Source organism: Eptatretus burgeri, chromosome 11, assembly GCF_056783735.1.
Source record: "Eptatretus burgeri isolate ZD-2024b chromosome 11, Ebu_testis_v1, whole genome shotgun sequence".
NCBI classification, from domain to species: Eukaryota; Metazoa; Chordata; class Myxini; order Myxiniformes; family Myxinidae; genus Eptatretus; species Eptatretus burgeri.
In genome coordinates this window covers 8,973,114-8,991,587 of record NC_140971.1, presented here as the reverse complement: position 1 = coordinate 8,991,587, position 18,474 = coordinate 8,973,114, and the positions used below count along the sequence as shown (strand labels likewise).

At 39.5% G+C, this 18,474-nt stretch overlaps 1 protein-coding gene and 1 long non-coding RNA gene across 7 annotated transcripts in view; both read right to left on the bottom strand.

Moving 5' to 3' along the window:
- Positions 1–18,474, bottom strand: part of LOC147016459 (uncharacterized) — a 428,934-nt gene that overhangs the window by 309,426 nt on the left and 101,034 nt on the right. The gene's annotated exons all lie outside the window — the stretch shown is intronic.
- Positions 13,997–18,474, bottom strand: part of LOC147016462 (uncharacterized) — a 31,881-nt gene continuing 27,403 nt past the window's right edge. Inside the window, exon 3 of the long non-coding RNA XR_015049061.1 lies at positions 13,997–14,193. This is a non-coding gene — a long non-coding RNA (uncharacterized LOC147016462). The remainder of the gene's footprint in view (positions 14,194–18,474) is intronic.

Below are 18,474 nucleotides of genomic sequence, written 5' to 3'. Positions count from 1 at the left end.
CTTCATCTGTCTTGCCCTTCTGGAGAAGAAGATTTTTAAAATTTATTCATTTTCAATCCAAGATGGCTGCCGAACCTTGTGACCTATGATATCATAAATTTAAATTCTGCTTTCCATCGTCGACCCGAACAAGTGTGTGAAGTTTCGTGAAAATCGAATAAGGTCTATTTTTCTATCCAAGATGGCCGCCAAACCATGTGACTTCTGAGGTAAATTTTTTTTACCATGTATGCAGACTTGAGGGAGGAAGGCAATTGCAAATTTTTGCTTCGATGGCTTATGAAATACCAGAGAAAACATTATTTAATATTTTTCTTTAATCCAACATGGCGGCCAAACCATGTGACCTATCACTTTGAAATTAACAAACATGCATCGCATGTATGTCCCGAATATAGTTGTGAAATCTCGCCTTCGTTGGACCAGCGCTTCTGGAGAAGAAGATGTTTGAAGGTTTTAGGGTTTTTTCAAGATGGCCGCCAAACCATGTGACGTATCAACAACAAATTAACAAACTTGAAAGAGGACCTCAGAGGGGATGTGCGTGTAAAGTTTCGCCTCAATCTGCACAGCCGTTCTGGAGAAGAAGATTTTTTTAAAAAAACACTAAAAAACAAGATGGCGGCCGAATTACGTCATCGATGACGTCAACAAAAACATTTTCGTCAGTGATTTTTGGCGTAGATGATGCTCAGAATTTTTCAGATTTTTCCCATATGGCGTTCTACTTGACGAATTTTCACCGGTATATCGCTTCACCTATGACGTCACGAAAAATCACACGTGTTCCCCTTACGGAGCTTAGTAAAATGTATCAAGCGAAAAATTTTTCCATTGCACGGTTTCTGAGATACAGAGGTCCAAAGTTTATCGTTTTTTTCAAGATGGCGCCCGCATCACGTGACCAATGACGTCATAATTACAACGTGATTGTGCTATCAAAAAAGATACATACTGTGGTGAAAATTTTGTGTCGATCGGACTTAGTGTTCCAGAGAAAATGATTTTTAAAGCGAAAAAGGGTGCAAAATGCCGGCGGAAAAAGAAAAATAATAATAACTAGAACTGCCACTTTATAACTGCTGGCAGTGATGACCGGGTACCCAGTCCGTCCGCCTTTGACACAACTGACACAACGTGAGACTTAAATCATAGTCGCAAAGTTTCGCATTTATCGGATAAGCGGTGCCAGAGAAAACATTATTTAATGGTGATACAACCACAGGCCTGCTTCGAGACGGCGCGGAACAGACGAGTTACGAACCGGGCAGCACAAAGCGTTCAATTTCCTTATTACTGGCGAACAGATTCAAATAATTAAATAATTCTGGCTGCCAAACCGCATGACCGATCAGGTTGAAATTTTAAACGTTTGTTTCGCATGTCGGCTAAATTACAAATGTGAAGTTTCGTATATATAGAAGCAGTGGTTCCAGAGTAAACATTAATTAATATTTATCCTTCAATCCAAGATGGCGGCCAAACCATGTGACTTATGACGTCATAATTTTCAACACATGTGCAAACACGAATGTAGACGATAAGCGCAAATTTTCGCTTCGCTAGGTTAAGCAGTTCCAGAGAAAACATTATTTAATATTTTTCTTAAAACCAACATGGCTGCCAAACCCTGGGCCCGATCGCGTTGAAATTTCAAACCCTCATTCCGCATGAGCGTTCCACCATAAACTTGATGTTTCACATTTATTGATGCAGTAGTTCCAGAGTAAACATTAATTAATATTTTTCCTTCAATCCACGATGGCTGCCAAACGTTGCGTCGTACCTCAAAAGGGGGTGAGAACTTTTTATTCGTCATGGAGAGGCGGTCATAGTGGTGGAGTTTCGCCTGGATCTGTTCAGTCCTTTCAGAGAAAAATACGTTTAAAGATATTATTTTTTAATCCAAGATGGCTGACGAACCATGTGACCTATGACATTACAAATTTAAATTCTGCTTCCAACTGGGTATTGGAACACGTTTCTGAAGTTTCGTGTTAATCGGTAAAGGTGCGTTTTTCTATCCAAGATGGCCGCCAAACTATGTGACGTGTGACATCATAATTTTTACCACGCATGCACAGACAAAGGTAGATGATAATTACAAATTTTCGATTCGTTTGGTTAAGCGGTTCCAGAGAAAACATTATTTAATATTTTTCTTAAATCCAAGATGGCGGCCAAACCATGCGACTTATCAATTTTAAATTAACAAACTTATATCGCCTTCCTGTCCTGAATATAGTTCTGAAATCTCCCCTTCATTGGGCCAACGCTTCTGGAGAAGAAGATGTTTGAAGGTTTTCGGGTTTTTCAAGATGGCCGCCAAACCATGTGACCGATCAAGAACAAATTAACAAACTTGAGAAAGGACCTCATGGGGAATATATGTGTGAAGTTTCGTCTTAATCTGTCTTGCCCTTCTGGAGAAGAAGATTTTTAAAATTTATTCATTTTCAATCCAAGATGGCTGCCGAACCTTGTGACCAATGATATCATAAATTTAAATTCTGCTTTCCATCGTCGACCCGAACAAGTGTGTGAAGTTTATTGAAAATCGGATAAGGTCTATTTTTCTATCCAAGATGGCCGCCAAACCATGTGACTTCTGAGGTAAAATTTTTTACCATGTATGCAGACTTGAGGGAGGAAGGCAATTGCAAATTTTCGCTTCGATGGCTTATGAAATACCAGAGAAAACATTATTTAATATTTTTCTTAAATCCAACATGGCGGCCAAACCATGCGACGTATCACTTCGAAATTAACAAACTTGCATCGCATACATGTCACGAATATAGTTGTGAAATCTCGCCTTCATGGGACCAGCGCTTCTGGAGAAGAAGATGTTTGAAGGTTTTAGGGTTTTTTCAAGATGGCCGCCAAACCATGTGACGTATCAACAACAAATTAACAAACTTGAAAGAGAACATCAGGGGGAATGTGCGTATAAAGTTTCGCCTTAATCTGTCCAGCCCTTCTGGAGAAGAAGATTTTTTTTAATAAACACTAAAAAACAAGATGGCGGCCGAATTACGTCATCGATGACGTCAAGAAAAACATTTTCGTCAGTGATTTTAGGCGTAGATGATGCTCAGAATTTTTCAGATTTTTCCTATACGGCGTTCTACTTGACGAATTTTCACCGGTATATCGCTTCACCTATGACGTCATGAAAAATCACACGTGTTCCCCATAGGGAGCTTAGTAAAATGTATCAAGAGAAAAATTTTTCCATTGCACGGTTTCCGAGATACAGATGTCCAAAGTTTATCGTTTTTTTCAAGATGGCGCCCGCACCACATGACCAATGACGTCATAATTATAACGTGATTGTGCTATCAAAAAAGATACATACTGTGGTGAAAATTTTGTGTCGATCGGACTTAGTATCCCAGAGAAAATGATTTTTAAAGCGAAAAACTGGAAATTTTGCAAATTTACGGCGGAAGAAAAATAATAATAAAAATAAGAAAAATAATAATAAACAGAAGAAAAACAATAGGGTACCCTGTACTGACAGGGTACCCTAATAATAATAATAATAATAATAAACAGAAGAAAAACAATAGGGTACCCTGTACTGACAGGGTACCCTAATAAACTAGAACTGCCACTTTATAACTGCTGGCAGTGATGACCGGGTACCCAGAAGTTTCCGCCTTTGACACAACTGATACAACATGAGACTTAAATCAGTCGCAAAGTTTTGCATTGATAGGATAAGCGGTGCCAGAGAAAACATTATTTAATGGTGATACAAACACAGGCCTGCTTCGAGACGGCGCGGAAGACGAGTTACGAACCAGGCAGCACAAAACGTTCAATTTCGTTATTACTGGCGACCAGATTCAAATAATTAAATAATTCTGGCTGCCAAACCACACGGCCGATCAGGTTGAAATTTTAAACTTTTGTTTCACATGTAGCCTAAATTATAAATATGAAGTTTCACATATATAGAAGTAGTGGTTCCAGAGTAAACATGAATTAATATTTATCCTTCAATCTAAGATGGCGGCCAAACCATGTGACTTTTGACCTCATAATTTTTACCATGTATGCAGATATCATGGAGGATGACAGACGCAAATTTTCGCTTCGATAGGTTAAGCAGTTCCAGAGAAAACATTATTTAATATTTTTCTTAAATTCAACATGGCTGCCAAACCATGTGACCTATCAATTAGAAATTAACAAACTTGTATTCCCTACTCATGTGCAATAGGGGTGTGAAGTTTCCCCTTGATCAGATTAGGTGTTCTGGAGAAGAAGATGTTTGAAGGTTTTAAGGTAAATTCAAGATGGCCGCCAAACCATGTGACCAATCAAGAACAAATTAACAAACTTGAGAAAGGACCTCATGGGGAATATATGTGTGAAGTTTCGGCTTAATCTGTCTTGCCTTTCTGGAGAAGAAGATTTTAAAAATTTATTCATTTTCAATCCAAGATGGCTGACGAACCATGTGACCTATGACATCACAAATTTAGATTCTGCTTCCAACTGGGTATTGGAACACGTTTTTGAAGTTTCGTGTTAATCGGTAAAGGTGCGTTTTTCTATCCAAGATGGCCGCCAAACCATGTGACGTGTGACATCATAATTTTTACCACGCGTGTATACACGAAGGTAGATGATAATTGCAAACTTTCGATTCGTTAGGTTAAGCGGTTCCAGAGAAAACATTATTTAATATTTTTCTTAAATCCAAGATGGCGGCCAAACCATGTGACTTATCAATTCGAAATTAACAAACTTATATCGCCTTCCTGTCCCGAATATAGTTCTCAAATCTCCCCTTCATTGGGCCAACGATTCTGGAGAAGAAGATGTTTGAAGGTTTTCGGGTTTTTTCAAGATGGCCGCCAAACCATGTGACCGATCAAGAACAAATTAACAAACTTGAGAAAGGACCTCATGGGGAATATATCTGTGAAGTTTCGTCTTCATCTGTCTTGCCCTTCTGGAGAAGAAGATTTTTAAAATTTATTCATTTTCAATCCAAGATGGCTGCCGAACCTTGTGACCTATGATATCATAAATTTAAATTCTGCTTTCCCTCGTCGACCCGAACAAATGTGTGAAGTTTCGTGTAAATCGGATAAGGTCTATTTTTCTATCCAAGATGGCCGCCAAACCATGTGACTTCTGAGGTAAAATTTTTTTACCATGTATGCAGACTTGAGGGAGGAAGGCACTTGCAAATTTTCGCTTCGATGGCTTATGAAATACCAGAGAAAACATTATTTAATATTTTTCTTAAATCCAACATGGCGGCCAAACCACGTGACCTATCACTTCGAAATTAACAAACTTGCATCGCATGCATTTCACGAATATAGTTCTGAAATCTCGCCTTCATTGGACCAGCGCTTCTGGAGAAGAACATGTTTGAAGGTTTTAGGGTTTTTTCAAGATGGCCGCCAAACCATGTGACGTATCAACAACAAATTAACAAACTTGAAAGAGGACCTCAGGGAGAATGTGCGTGTTAAGTTTCGCCGCAATCTGCACAGCCGTTCTGGAGAAGAAGATTTTTTTTAAAAAACACTAAAAAACAAGATGGCGGCCGAATTACGTCATCGATGACGTCAAAAAAAACATTTTTGACGATGAATTTTGGTGTAGATGACGCTCAGAATTTTTCAGATTTTTCCTATATGGCGTTCTACTTGACGAATTTTCACCGGTATATCGCTTCACCTATGACGTCACGAAAAATCACACGTGTTCCCCATAGGGAGCTTAGTAAATTGTATCAAACGAAAAATTTTTCCATTGCACGGTTTCCGAGATACAGATGTCCAAAGTTTATCGCTTTTTTCAAGATGGCGACCGTACCACGTGACCAATGACGTCATAATTATAACGTGATTGTGCTATCAAAAAAGATACATACTATGGTGAAAATTTCCTGTCGATCAGACTTAGTGTTCCAGAGAAAATGATTTTTAAAGCGAAAAAGGGTGCAAAACGCCGGCGGAAAAATAATAATAATAATAACTAGAACTGCCACTTTATAACTGCTGGCAGTGATGACCGGGTACCCAGTCCGTCCGCCTTTGATACAACATGGGACTTTCTGCAGATGACAGTCGCAAAATTTGGCATTGAAAGGATAAGCGGTGCCAGAGAAAACATTATTTAATAGTGATACAAACACAGGCCTGCTTCGAGAGGGAGCGGAACAGACGAGTTTCGAACCGGGCAGCACAAAGCATTCAATTTCGTTATTACTGGCTTCCAGATTCAAATAATTAAATAATTCTGGCTGCCAAACCACACGACCGATCAGGTTGAAATTTTAAACTTTTGTTTCACATGTAGCCTAAATTATAAATATGAAGTTTCGCATATATAGAAGTAGTGGTTCCAGAGTAAACATGAATTAATATTTATCCTTCAATCTAAGATGGCGGCCAAACCATGTGACTTGTGACCTCATAATTTTTACCATGTATGCAGATATCATGGAGGATGACAGACGCAAATTTTCGCTTCGATAGGTTAAGCAGTTCCAGAGAAAACATTATTTAATATTTTTCTTAAATTCAACATGGCTGCCAAACCATGTGTCCTATCAATTAGAAATTAACAAACTTGTATTCCCTACTCATGTGTAATAGGGTTGTGAAGTTTCCCTTTGATCAGATCAGGTGTTCTGGAGAAGAAGATGTTTGAAGGTTTTAAGGTAAATTCAAGATGGCCGCCAAACCATGTGACCAATCAAGAACAAATTAACAAACTTGAGGAAGGACCTCATGGGGAATAGATGTGTGAAGTTTCGGCTTAATCTGTCTTGCCTTTCTGGAGAAGAAGATTTTTAAAATTTATTCATTTTCAATCCAAGATGGCTGACGAACCATGCGACCTATGACATCAGAAATTTATATTCTGCTTCCAACTGGGTATTGGAACACGTTTGTAAAGTTTCGTGTTAATCGGTAAAGGTGCGTTTTTCTATCCAAGATGGCCGCCAAACCATGTGACGTGTGATGTCATAATTTTTACCATGCGTGCATACACGATGGTAGATGATAATTAGAAATTTTCGATTCGTTTGGTTCAGCGGTTCCAGAGAAAACATTATTTAATATTTTTCTTAAATCCAAGATGGCGGCCAAACCGTCTAACGTATCAATTCGAAATTAACAAACTTATATCGCCTACGTGTCCCGAATATAGTTCTGAAATCTCCCCTTCATCCGACCAGCGCTTCTGGAGAAGAAGATGTTTGAAGGTTTTAGGGTTTTTTCAAGATGGCCGCCGAACCATGTGACCGATCAAGAACAAATTAACAAACTTGAGAAAGGACCTCATGGGGAATATATGTGTGAAGTTTCGTCTTCATCTGTCTTGCCCTTCTGGAGAAGAAGATTTTTAAAATTTATTCATTTTCAATCCAAGATGGCTGCCGAACCTTGTGACCTATGATATCATAAATTTAAATTCTGCTTTCCATCGTCGACCCGAACAAGTGTGTGAAGTTTCGTGTAAATCGGATAAAGTCTATTTTTCTATCCAAGATGGCCGCCAAACCATGTGACTTCTGAGGTAAAAAATTTTTTACCATGTATGCAGACTTGAGGGAGGAAGGCACTTGCAAATTTTCGCTTCGATGACTTCTGAAATACCAGAGAAAACATTATTTAATATTTTTCTTAAATCCAACATGGCGGCCAAACCACGTGACCTATCACTTCGAAATTAACAAACTTGCATCGCATGCATTTCACGAATATAGTTCTGAAATCTCGCCTTCATTGGACCAGCGCTTCTGGAGAAGAAGATGTTTGAAGGTTTTAGGGTTTTTTCAAGATGGCCGCCAAACCATGTGACGTATCAACAACAAATTAACAAACTTGAAACAGGACCTCAGGGGGAATGTATCTGCAAAGATTCGCCTTAATCTGCACAGCCCTTCTGGAGAAGAAGATTTTTTTAAAAAAAACACTAAAAAACAAGATGGCGGCCGAATTACGTCATCGATGACGTCAAGAAAAACATTTTCGTAAGTTATTTTAGGCGTAGATGATGCTCAGAATTTTTCAGATTTTTCCTATACGGCGTTCTACTTGACGAATTTTCACTGGTATATCGCTTCACCTATGACGTCACGAAAAATCACACGTATTCCCGATAGTGAGTTCAGTAAAATGTATTAAACGAAAAATTTTTCCATTGCACGGTTTCCGAGATACAGAGGTCCAAAGTTTATCGTTTTTTTCAAGATGGCGCCCGCACCACGTGACCAATGACGTCATAATTATAACGTGATTGTGCTATCAAAAAAGATACATACGACGGTGAAAATTTCGTGTCGATCGGACTTTGCGTTCCTGAGAAAATGATTTTTAAAGCGAAAACAGGCCGCAAAATGCCGGCGGAAAAATAATAATAATAATAATAACTAGAACTGCCACTTTATAACTGCTGGCAGTGATGACCGGGTACCCAGTCCGTCCGCCTTTGATACAACATGGGACTTTCTGCAGATGACAGTCGCAAAATTTGGCATTGAAAGGATAAGCGGTGCCAGAGAAAACATTATTTAATAGTGATACAAACACAGGCCTGCTTCGAGACGGCACGGAACAGATGAGTTACGAACCGGGCAGCACAAAGCATTCAATTTCGTTATTACTGGCTTCCAGATTCAAATAATTAAATAATTCTGGCTCCCAAACCGCGTGACCGATCAGGTTGAAATTTTAAACTTTTATTTCGCATGTCACCTGAATTATAAATCTGAAGTTTCGCATATATAGAGGCAGCGGTTCCAGAGTAAACATTAATTAATATTTATCCTTCAATCCAAGATGGCGGCCAAACCATGTGACTTGTGATGTCATAATTTGCACCACGTGTGCAAACACGATGGTGGATGATAACTGCAAATTTTCACATCTCCAGGTTAAGCAGTTCCAGAGAAAACATTATTTAATATTTTTCTTAAAACCAACATGGCTGCCAAACCCTGGGCCCGATCGCGTTGAAATTTCAAACCCTCATTCCGCATGAGCGTTCCACCATAAACTTGATGTTTCACATTTATTGATGCAGTAGTTCCAGAGTAAACATTAATTAATATTTTTCCTTCAATCCAATATGGCTGCCAAACGTTGCATCGTACCTCAAAAGGGCGTGGGAACTTTTTATTCGTCATGGAGAGGCGGTCATAGTGGTGGAGTTTCGCCTGGATCTGTTCAGCCGTTTCAGAGAAAAAGACGTTTGAAGATATTGTTTTTCAATCCAAGATGGCTGACGAACCATGTGACCTATGACATCAGAAATGTATATTCTGCTTCCAACTGGGTATTGGAACACGTACGTGAAGTTTCGTGTTAATCGGTAAAGGTGCGTTTTTCAATCCAAGATGGCCGCCAAACCATGTGACGTGTGACATCATAATTTTTACCAAGCGTGCATACTGCCTGCTAGATGATAATTACAAATTTTCGATTCGTTTGGTTAAGCGGTTCCAGAGAAAACATTATTTAATATTTTTCTGAAATCCAAGATGGCGGCCAAACCATGTGACTTATCAATTCAGAAATTAACAAACTTATATCGCCTTCCTGTCCCGAATATAGTTCTGAAATCTCCCCTTCATTGGGCCAACGCTTCTGGAGAAGAAGATGTTTGAAGGTTTTCGGGTTTTTTCAAGATGGCCGCCAAACCATGTGACCGATCAAAAACAAATTAACAAACTTGAGAAAGGACCTCATGGGGAATATATCTGTGAAGTTTCGTCTTCATCTGTCTTGCCCTTCTGGAGAAGAAGATTTTTAAAATTTATTCATTTTCAATCCAAGATGGCTGCCGAACCTTGTGACCGAGGATATCATGAATTTAAATTCTGCTTTCCATCGTCGACCCGAACAAGTGTGTGAAGTTTTGTGTAAATCGGATAAAGTCTATTTTTCTATCCAAGATGGCCGCCAAACCATGTGACTTCTGAGGTAAAATTTTTTACCATGTATGCAGACTTGAGCGAGGAAGGCACTTGCAAATTTTCGCTTCGATGGCTTATGAAATACCAGAGAAAACTTTATTTAATATTTTTCTTAAATCCAACATGGCGGCCAAACCATGTGACCTATCACTTTGAAATTAACAAACTTGCATCGCATACATGTCACGAATATAGTTCTGAAATCTCGCCTTCATTGGACCAGCGCTTCTGGAGAAGAAGATGTTTGAAGGTTTTAGGGTTTTTCAAGATGGCCGCCAAACCATGTGACGTATCAACAACAAATTAACAAACTTGAAAGAGGACCTCAGGGGGAATGTGCGTGTAAAGTTTCGCCTTAATCTGCATAGCCGTTCTGGAGAAGAAGATTTAAAAAAAAAAAACACTAAAAAACAAGATGGCGGCCGAATTACGTCATCGATGACGTCAAAAAAACATTTTCGTCAGTGATTTTTGGCGTAGATGATGCTCAGAATTTTTCAGATTTTTCCCATATGGCGTTCTACTTGACGAATTTTCACCGGTATATCGCTTCACCTATGACGTCACGAAAAATCACACGTGTTCCCCATAGGGAGCTTAGTAAAATGTATCAAACGAAAATTTTTTCCATTGCACGGTTTCCGAGATACAGATGTCCAAAGTTTATCGCTTTTTTCAAGATGGCGACCGTACCACGTGACCAATGACGTCATAATTATAACGTGATTGTGCTATCAAAAAAGATACATACTATGGTGAAAATTTCCTGTCGATCGGACTTAGTGTTCCAGAGAAAATGATTTTTAAAGCGAAAAAGGGTGCAAAATGCCGGCGGAAGAATAATAATAATAATGCGTAATAATAAACAGAAGAAAAACAATAGGGTACCCTGTACTCACAGGGTACCCTAATAAACATAAGAAAAACAATAGGGTACCCTGTACTCACAGGGTACCCTAATAAACATAAGAAAAACAATAGGGTACCCTGTACTGACAGGGTACCCTAATAAACATAAGAAAAACAATAGGGTACCCTGTACTCACAGGGTACCCTAACTAGAACTGCCACTTTATAACTGCTGGCAGTGATGACCGGGTACCCAGTCCGTCCGCCTTTGATACAACATGGGACTTTCTGCAGATGACAGTCGCAAAGTTCCGCATTGAAAGGATAAGCGGTGCCAGAGAAAACATTATTCAATAGTGATACAAACACAGGCCTGCTTCGAGAGGGCGCGGAACAGACGAGTTACGAACCGGGCAGCACAAAGCATTCAATTTCGTTATTACTGGCTTCCAGATTCAAATAATTAAATAATTCTGGCTCCCAAACCGCGTGACCGATCAGGCTGAAATTTTAAACTTTTGTTTCGCATGTCACCTGAATTATAAATGTGAAGTTTCGCATATATAGAGGCAGCGGTTCCAGAGTAAACATTAATTAATATTTATCCTTAAATCCAAGATGGCGGCCAAACCATGTGACTTGTGATGTCATAATTTGCACCACGTGTGCAAACACGATGGTGGATGATAACTGCAAATTTTCGCTTCTCCAGATTAAGCAGTTCCAGAGAAAACATTATTTAATATTTTTCTTAAAACCAACATGGCTGCCAAACCCTGGGCCCGATCCCGTTGAAATTTCAAACCCTCATTCCGCATGAGCGTTCCACCATAAACTTGATGTTTCACATTTATTGGTGCAGTAGTTCCAGAGTAAACATTAATTAATATTTTTCCTTCAATCCAATATGGCTGCCAAACGTTGCATCGTACCTCCAAAGGGGGTGAGAACTTTTTATTCGTCATGGAGAGGCGGTCATAGTGGTGGAGTTTCGCCTGGATCTGTTTAGCCGTTTCAGAGAAAAAGACGTTTGAAGATATTGTTTTTCAATCCCAGATGGCTGACGAACCATGTGACCTATGACATCAGAAATTTACATTCTGCTTCCAACTGGGTATTGGAACACGTTTGTGAAGTTTCGTGTTAATCGGTAAAGGTGCGTTTTTCTATCCAAGATGGCCGCCAAACCATGTGACATGTGACGTCATAATTTTTACCATGCGTGCATACTGCCTTCTAGACGATAATTACAAATTTTCGATTCGTTTGGTTAAGCGGTTCCAGAGAAAACATTATTTAATATTTTTCTGAAATCCAAGATGGCGGCCAAACCATGTGACTTATCAATTGGAAATTAACAAACTTATATCGCCTTCCTGTCCCGAATACAGTTCTGAAATCTCCCCTTCATTGGGTCAACGCTTCTGGAGAAGAAGATGTTTGAAGGTTTTCGGGTTTTTTCAAGATGGCCACCAAACCATGTGACCGATCAAGAACAAATTAACAAACTTGAGAAAGGACCTCATGGGGAATATATGTGTGAAGTTTCGTCTTCATCTGTCTTGCCCTTCTGGAGAAGAAGATTTTTAAAATTTATTCATTTTCAATCCAAGATGGCTGCCGAACCTTGTGACCTATGATATCATAAATTTAAATTCTGCTTTCCATCGTCGACCCGAACAAGTGTGTGAAGTTTCGTGTAAATCGGATAAAGTCTATTTTTCTATCCAAGATGGCCGCCAAACCATGTGACTTCTGAGGTAAAAAATTTTTACCATGTATGCAGACTTGAGGGAGGAAGGCACTTGCAAATTTTCGCTTCGATGGCTTATGAAATACCAGAGAAAACATTATTTAATATTTTTCTTAAATCCAACATGGCGGCCAAACCATGTGACCTATCACTTCGAAATTAACAAACTTGCATCGCATCCATGTCACAAATATAATTCTGAAATCTCGCCTTCATTGGACCAGCGCTTCTGGAGAAGAAGATGTTTGAAGGTTTTAAGGTTTTTTTCAAGATGGCCGCCAAACCATGTGACGTATCAACAACAAATTAACAAACTTGAAAGAGGACCTCAGGGGGAATATACCTGTGAAGTTTCGCCTCAATCTGCACAGCCGTTCTGGAGAAGAAGATTTATTAAAAAAAAAATTTTCAAAACAAGATGGCGGCCGAATTACGTCACCGATGACGTCAAAAAAAATTTTTTCTACGATGAATTTTGGTGTAGATGACGCTCAAGAAATTTCAAATTTTTCCCATGTGGCGTTCTACTTGACGAATTTTCACCGGGATACCTCTTCACCGATGACGTCACGAAAAATCACACGTGTTCCCGAGAGGGAGCTTGTTAAAATGTATGAAGCGAAAAAATTTTTACCCTGGAAGATTTCAGAGATACAGAGGTCCAAAGTTTATCGTTTTTTTCAAGATGGCGCCCGCACCACGTGACCAATGACGTCATAATTATAACGTGATTGTGCTATCAAAAAAGATACATACTATGGTGAAAATTTCGTGTCGATCGGACTTTGCGTTCCTGAGAAAATGATTTTTAAAGTGAAAACAGGGCGCAAAATGCCGGCGGAAAAATAATAATAATAATAAATAATAAACATAAGAAAAACAATAGGGTACCCTGTACTCACAGGGTACCCTAATAATAATGCGTAATAATAAACAGAAGAAAAACAATAGGGTACCCTGTACTGACAGGGTACCCTAATAATAAACAGAAGAAAAACAATAGGTTATCCAGTCCATTTGACTGGATACCCTAATAAACATAAGAAAAACAATAGGGTACCCTGTACTGACAGGGTACCCTAATTAACATTTAAACTCATGTATAGACAGTGATGAGGTTTAACGTTTAAATGTTATTATCATGAACATGTTTAAACTCGTGTATAGACAGTGAGGAGGGTCAACATTTAAATGTTATCATGAACATGTTTAAACTCGTGTAGACCATGACTTTGTTCTTTTCAGAGAATCTCTGGTAAATATGATAAATAATTAAATAAATAAATAAGGACTAATTTGGACAAATTCAACAACAACATGCACAAGATCCTGAACCTCCTCAAGGAGAGAACAACGTTAAAGGTAAAAATAGATTTTATTTGTTTTCCTAATTCTGAAAGTCGAGGACAAAGATGATCTCACCTGTGTTGTTGCAGGTAACCTCGGGTTCATTCACGTTGATAATCCGACAGAGAGCATTGAGTGCTGAGAGTTTGCAGGGATTGTCGGGAATGTTTGCGTAACAAACGGAAACTCGAACCAGATCTTCCTGTCTCAAGATCCCCTTCAGCTCCTGTTCCATGGTGAAGTTTGCCATCGTCGATATTGTGAATCTTCTAATGTTCCTCGTGTCCTGAAACCATTCACACAGTACAGGATAATCAGAGTGGAACAAAAACACGTTTCACTCTGTTATGGATGATGTTCTTCATGGGATTGAACTTCAGGATATTCAAACACACTCAGGACGAACACGGGAATCAAAATAAAATAATATTACAATGATTGTATCTGTGACGTCACCACATCGACTCACACTTGTTTAACTCTCACTCGTAACCACATAACCCCGATTGTGATCCCTTCTGTTTAAAATAATAACTGTAACTACATGGTGTTTATGGAGTTCTAACCCCACACAGTCTTGAGAAGGACTTGGTGGTGCGAGCCAACTCTTCTGGTGGAAAATTTGTAAATCGCATCTTTCGACACTTCTGAGATAAATGTGTAGAAATTATGATTTGAAAATTTTCAATGTACATTTAATATGTGCAACACCAAATGGTCATGGAACATGTGGTGAAGTTTCATTTACCTCCAGTGAGCAGTTTTTGATATACACTCAATATGTGCTATATCATATGGTCATGGAACATGTGGTGAAGTTTTATTTACCTCCGGTGAGCAGTTTTCGATGTACACTCAATATGTGCTATATCATATGGTCATGTAACATGTGGTGAAGTTTTATTTACCTCCGGTGAGCAGTTTTCGATGTACACTCAATATGTGCTATAACATATGGTCATGCAACATGTGGTGAAGTTTCATTTTTCTCTGTTGAACGGTTTTCGATGTGTGCCCTTAATGAAATGCAGACACATACATACACGACCGATTGTTTAACCCACGTTTCACTTTGCACGTGCGGGCTCATAAAAACATCAGCCCACCTATCCTGATGCTCACCTGGATCAAGGGAAAGTAACTCAAACCCCCCGCAGACCTCCTTAGACCCTGAATTTTTTAATGCCGTGAACAAACTTAGGTACATCCCGGGTCATGAAGATTGTGGTCAAGTTTCATTTAATTGTAATGCGTGTAGTTTGGAGAAGAGAGCAAATACATATTTTAGTGGGGGGGGGGGTCAAAAACCCTCCCCTCGACCCACTTAATGAGCATGGATTTTGATGTGGTCGACAAACTTTGGTACATCACGGGTGATGATAGTTGTGGTCAAGTCCGTCACATGACAGTCACTGTACATGTGAAGGTTACATGAGGAATGTCTGGCCTCGTTTGGGTTTCCTTCAAAGCCTGTATCCATGATTTGACAATCACATGATAGATTGTCCGGCCTCGTTTGTACAAACAGTACATTTCATGAAAATGTTCCCATTACAACAATCATGAACCAAGACTGATTTTACCAATCCTCTGTTTCATTCTTCTCTGAACCGTCGGAACCTTTGCTTCGACGGTGCTTCCAACCTTTCTCCTTTACATCTCGGCAACTATTTCTTTGTTATTTTGCTCCCACCCCCCTCCCTCCAACCTTTCTCCTTCACATCTTGGCAACTATTCCTTTGTTATTTTGCTCCCATGAAGCAAAATTAAGCACCATCATCATTTATTTAAGTCAGTATTATCCCCCTTACGGGGGGGGGGGGGGGGGTTGCTGCCTTTCACTCCTTCCATGACATAACTCCAGCTCTCCACTTTCTTCTATCTTCTGCGTCTTCCACTCCCAATCCCAATTTATGACTTGCTTTCAGAACCAACTTCTTCCAACTCAACTTTGGCCTTCCTCTTCCCCTTTTCCCCTCCACTTCCAAATTCCATACTCTCTTAACTCCCTCATCGTCTCTCTTTCTTCGCAAGTGACTCAACCATCTCAAGCCACTCCTTCTTACCACCTCCACCATTGTATCTTTCAGACCAATCCTTTCTATAAACTCCTACGTGTTCTTTCTGTCTACCAACTGCACTCCACACATCTTTCTAATCATTGCTCTTTCTGTTCTTCTCAATAAACCTTTTTCTACCGATCTCACAGTCCATGCCTCTGACCCATAAACCATTACTGCTCTCACACAGGTGGTATAGATCTTCCCTTTCATCTTCCAAGGCAGTCTTTTACCACACAACACTAATGCAATCTCGTTGATCTTTATCCAACACAATCTCGTTCTTCTTGTAACTGCAAGTTCGCTGCCTCCACTACTGTTGATGGTGTCACCCAGACAACAAAATCTGCTTACTCTCTGAAGATCTTTCAATCTTTGCTCCGAATCCAGATCCTGATCCTGGTGGCTTAAATTTCTTCTTCTGATGCAGGCTTTACACTCAAAACTACCATCCATTCTTTGTGTCACTCTTTTCACATTTGTACATCTACCATGAATTAATTTGTGACAAGAACTGCATCTGACGGCATTACTTACCACTCTTTTACCACAAACCCCACATGGATCTTTCTTGGCCAATTCAATAACCCGTTTCTTCACCACATTCCATCATTTTCGTTTTCCCCATGTTGATTTTAAAACCTTTACTTTCAAATGCCCTCTTCCATTTGTTGAACTGTGATTCCAACTCCTCCATTGATTCTGCAATCAAGACTAAATCATCCGCATAAAGTAATTCAAACAACACACCTTTTCTTTCTGACTCTGACAATAAGTCGAGTACCGTCACAAACAGGAGCGGCGGAAGCACCGATCCCTGATGAACGCCCACGGCCACATTTAATTTTTCAGAGAAACCACTACCAACTTGAACTCGTGTCGTCGCATCTTCATAAAGTTTCATTACAACCTCCATCAAAGCCTCAAGAACATTTCTTTTGCGTAGCGCCCATTCGATGACTTTCCTGCGGACTCTGTCAAACGCCTTTTCCAGGTCCACAAAACACATGAATAATTTATTTTTCTTTTGTTGATAGCACTCCTGCATGTGCCTGACTATGATCGCATCAACCGTACCTTATCCTGGCATGAAACCATATTGCATCTCATCGATCTTCACCACCTCCCTGAGCCGTTTCTCTAACACTTTCCACAAGTTTCATTCCATGTTCCAGTAGTTTCACTCCACAATACGATCCACATTCCATGACACTCCCTTTACCTTTGTAGATGGGTACCAAGGTGTTTTGTTTCCAATCCTCTGGCATGCTCTTACCTTGCATTATCTCATTTGCAACCTGATGTAATACTTCTAATCCATGAGGAGACGATGTAAAATGCTCTTTCGTAATGCTTGATGAACCACCTGCTTTTCCACTCTTCATACTTTCCAAAGCTTTCTTTATTTCTTCCTTTGAGATTTCTTTCACTGGGCCCTCCATTTTTTCAGCTTCCATGAAACCATCCCACTGATTTTCCTGATTCATGATGGATTCCATATGCTCCTTCCAGATTCTTCTTCTATCTTCATCAACAAAGAAAATCCTCCCGTTTTTATCCTTTATACAGTTGCTTTCAGTGATGTCACGAGATTCCCTCTTCATTATCTTCAGTTTCTGAAAAATTCCTTGTCTGTTCATCTGCAACTGTTCCAGCTCTTTTTCAGCTTCTTTCTTCATGGCTTCTGCCACCGCCTTCTTCGCCTTCTTCTTATCTCTCTTGTATCTTGCTTTGTTTTCTTCCGTGTTCTGTTTCTGCATCTTCTTGAAGCTTTCTTTCTTTCTTTCAATGGCCACCTTCATCTCTTCGTTCCACTACCAGGTTTCACCATGACGTGGTTTTCCTTTACGAACACCATAAACTTCATTTGCTGCTTGTTGAGCAAAATTCCTGTTCTTTGTCCAGATATCTCCGTCTTCTTCCTTTTCCTTCGAGAGAATATCCATCCTTTCAGCAAATTTTCTTTTTACTTCTCCATCTTTCAGCTTCCAGGTCTTTGTATGCTTAATTGATTGCTGTTTCTTTTTCTTCACCTCCTCTATTTTGTCCACATCCATTACCACCAAGCTGTGCTGGAGTTCACCAGGAATAACTTTCACATTTCGAATTTTGTTTCTCCAACTTTTTCCGACCAACATAAAATCGATCTCCGTTTCTGTTCCATGGACCTAAATGTTGCCTTTTTCTCATTCTTGAACAAACTGTTCATGACAACCAGATCCGCCTCCGCGCAAAATTCTAATAAATTTCTTCCTTCATCATTTCTCCTACCAATACTAAAACCGCCATGAACACCTTCATAGCCATCCGCATATTTATCCATATGACCGTTGAAATCACCAGTGACAATTAAAAATTATTTCGGCCCCGTGCTCTCCACTTCCGCTATCAGATCTTCATAAAACTTTTCTTTTTCAACTTCCTCTCGTCCCACCTGCGGCACATATCCACTTATCACACAAATTAATTGCTTACCATGTACCATTACCACCACTAGAATCCTGTCA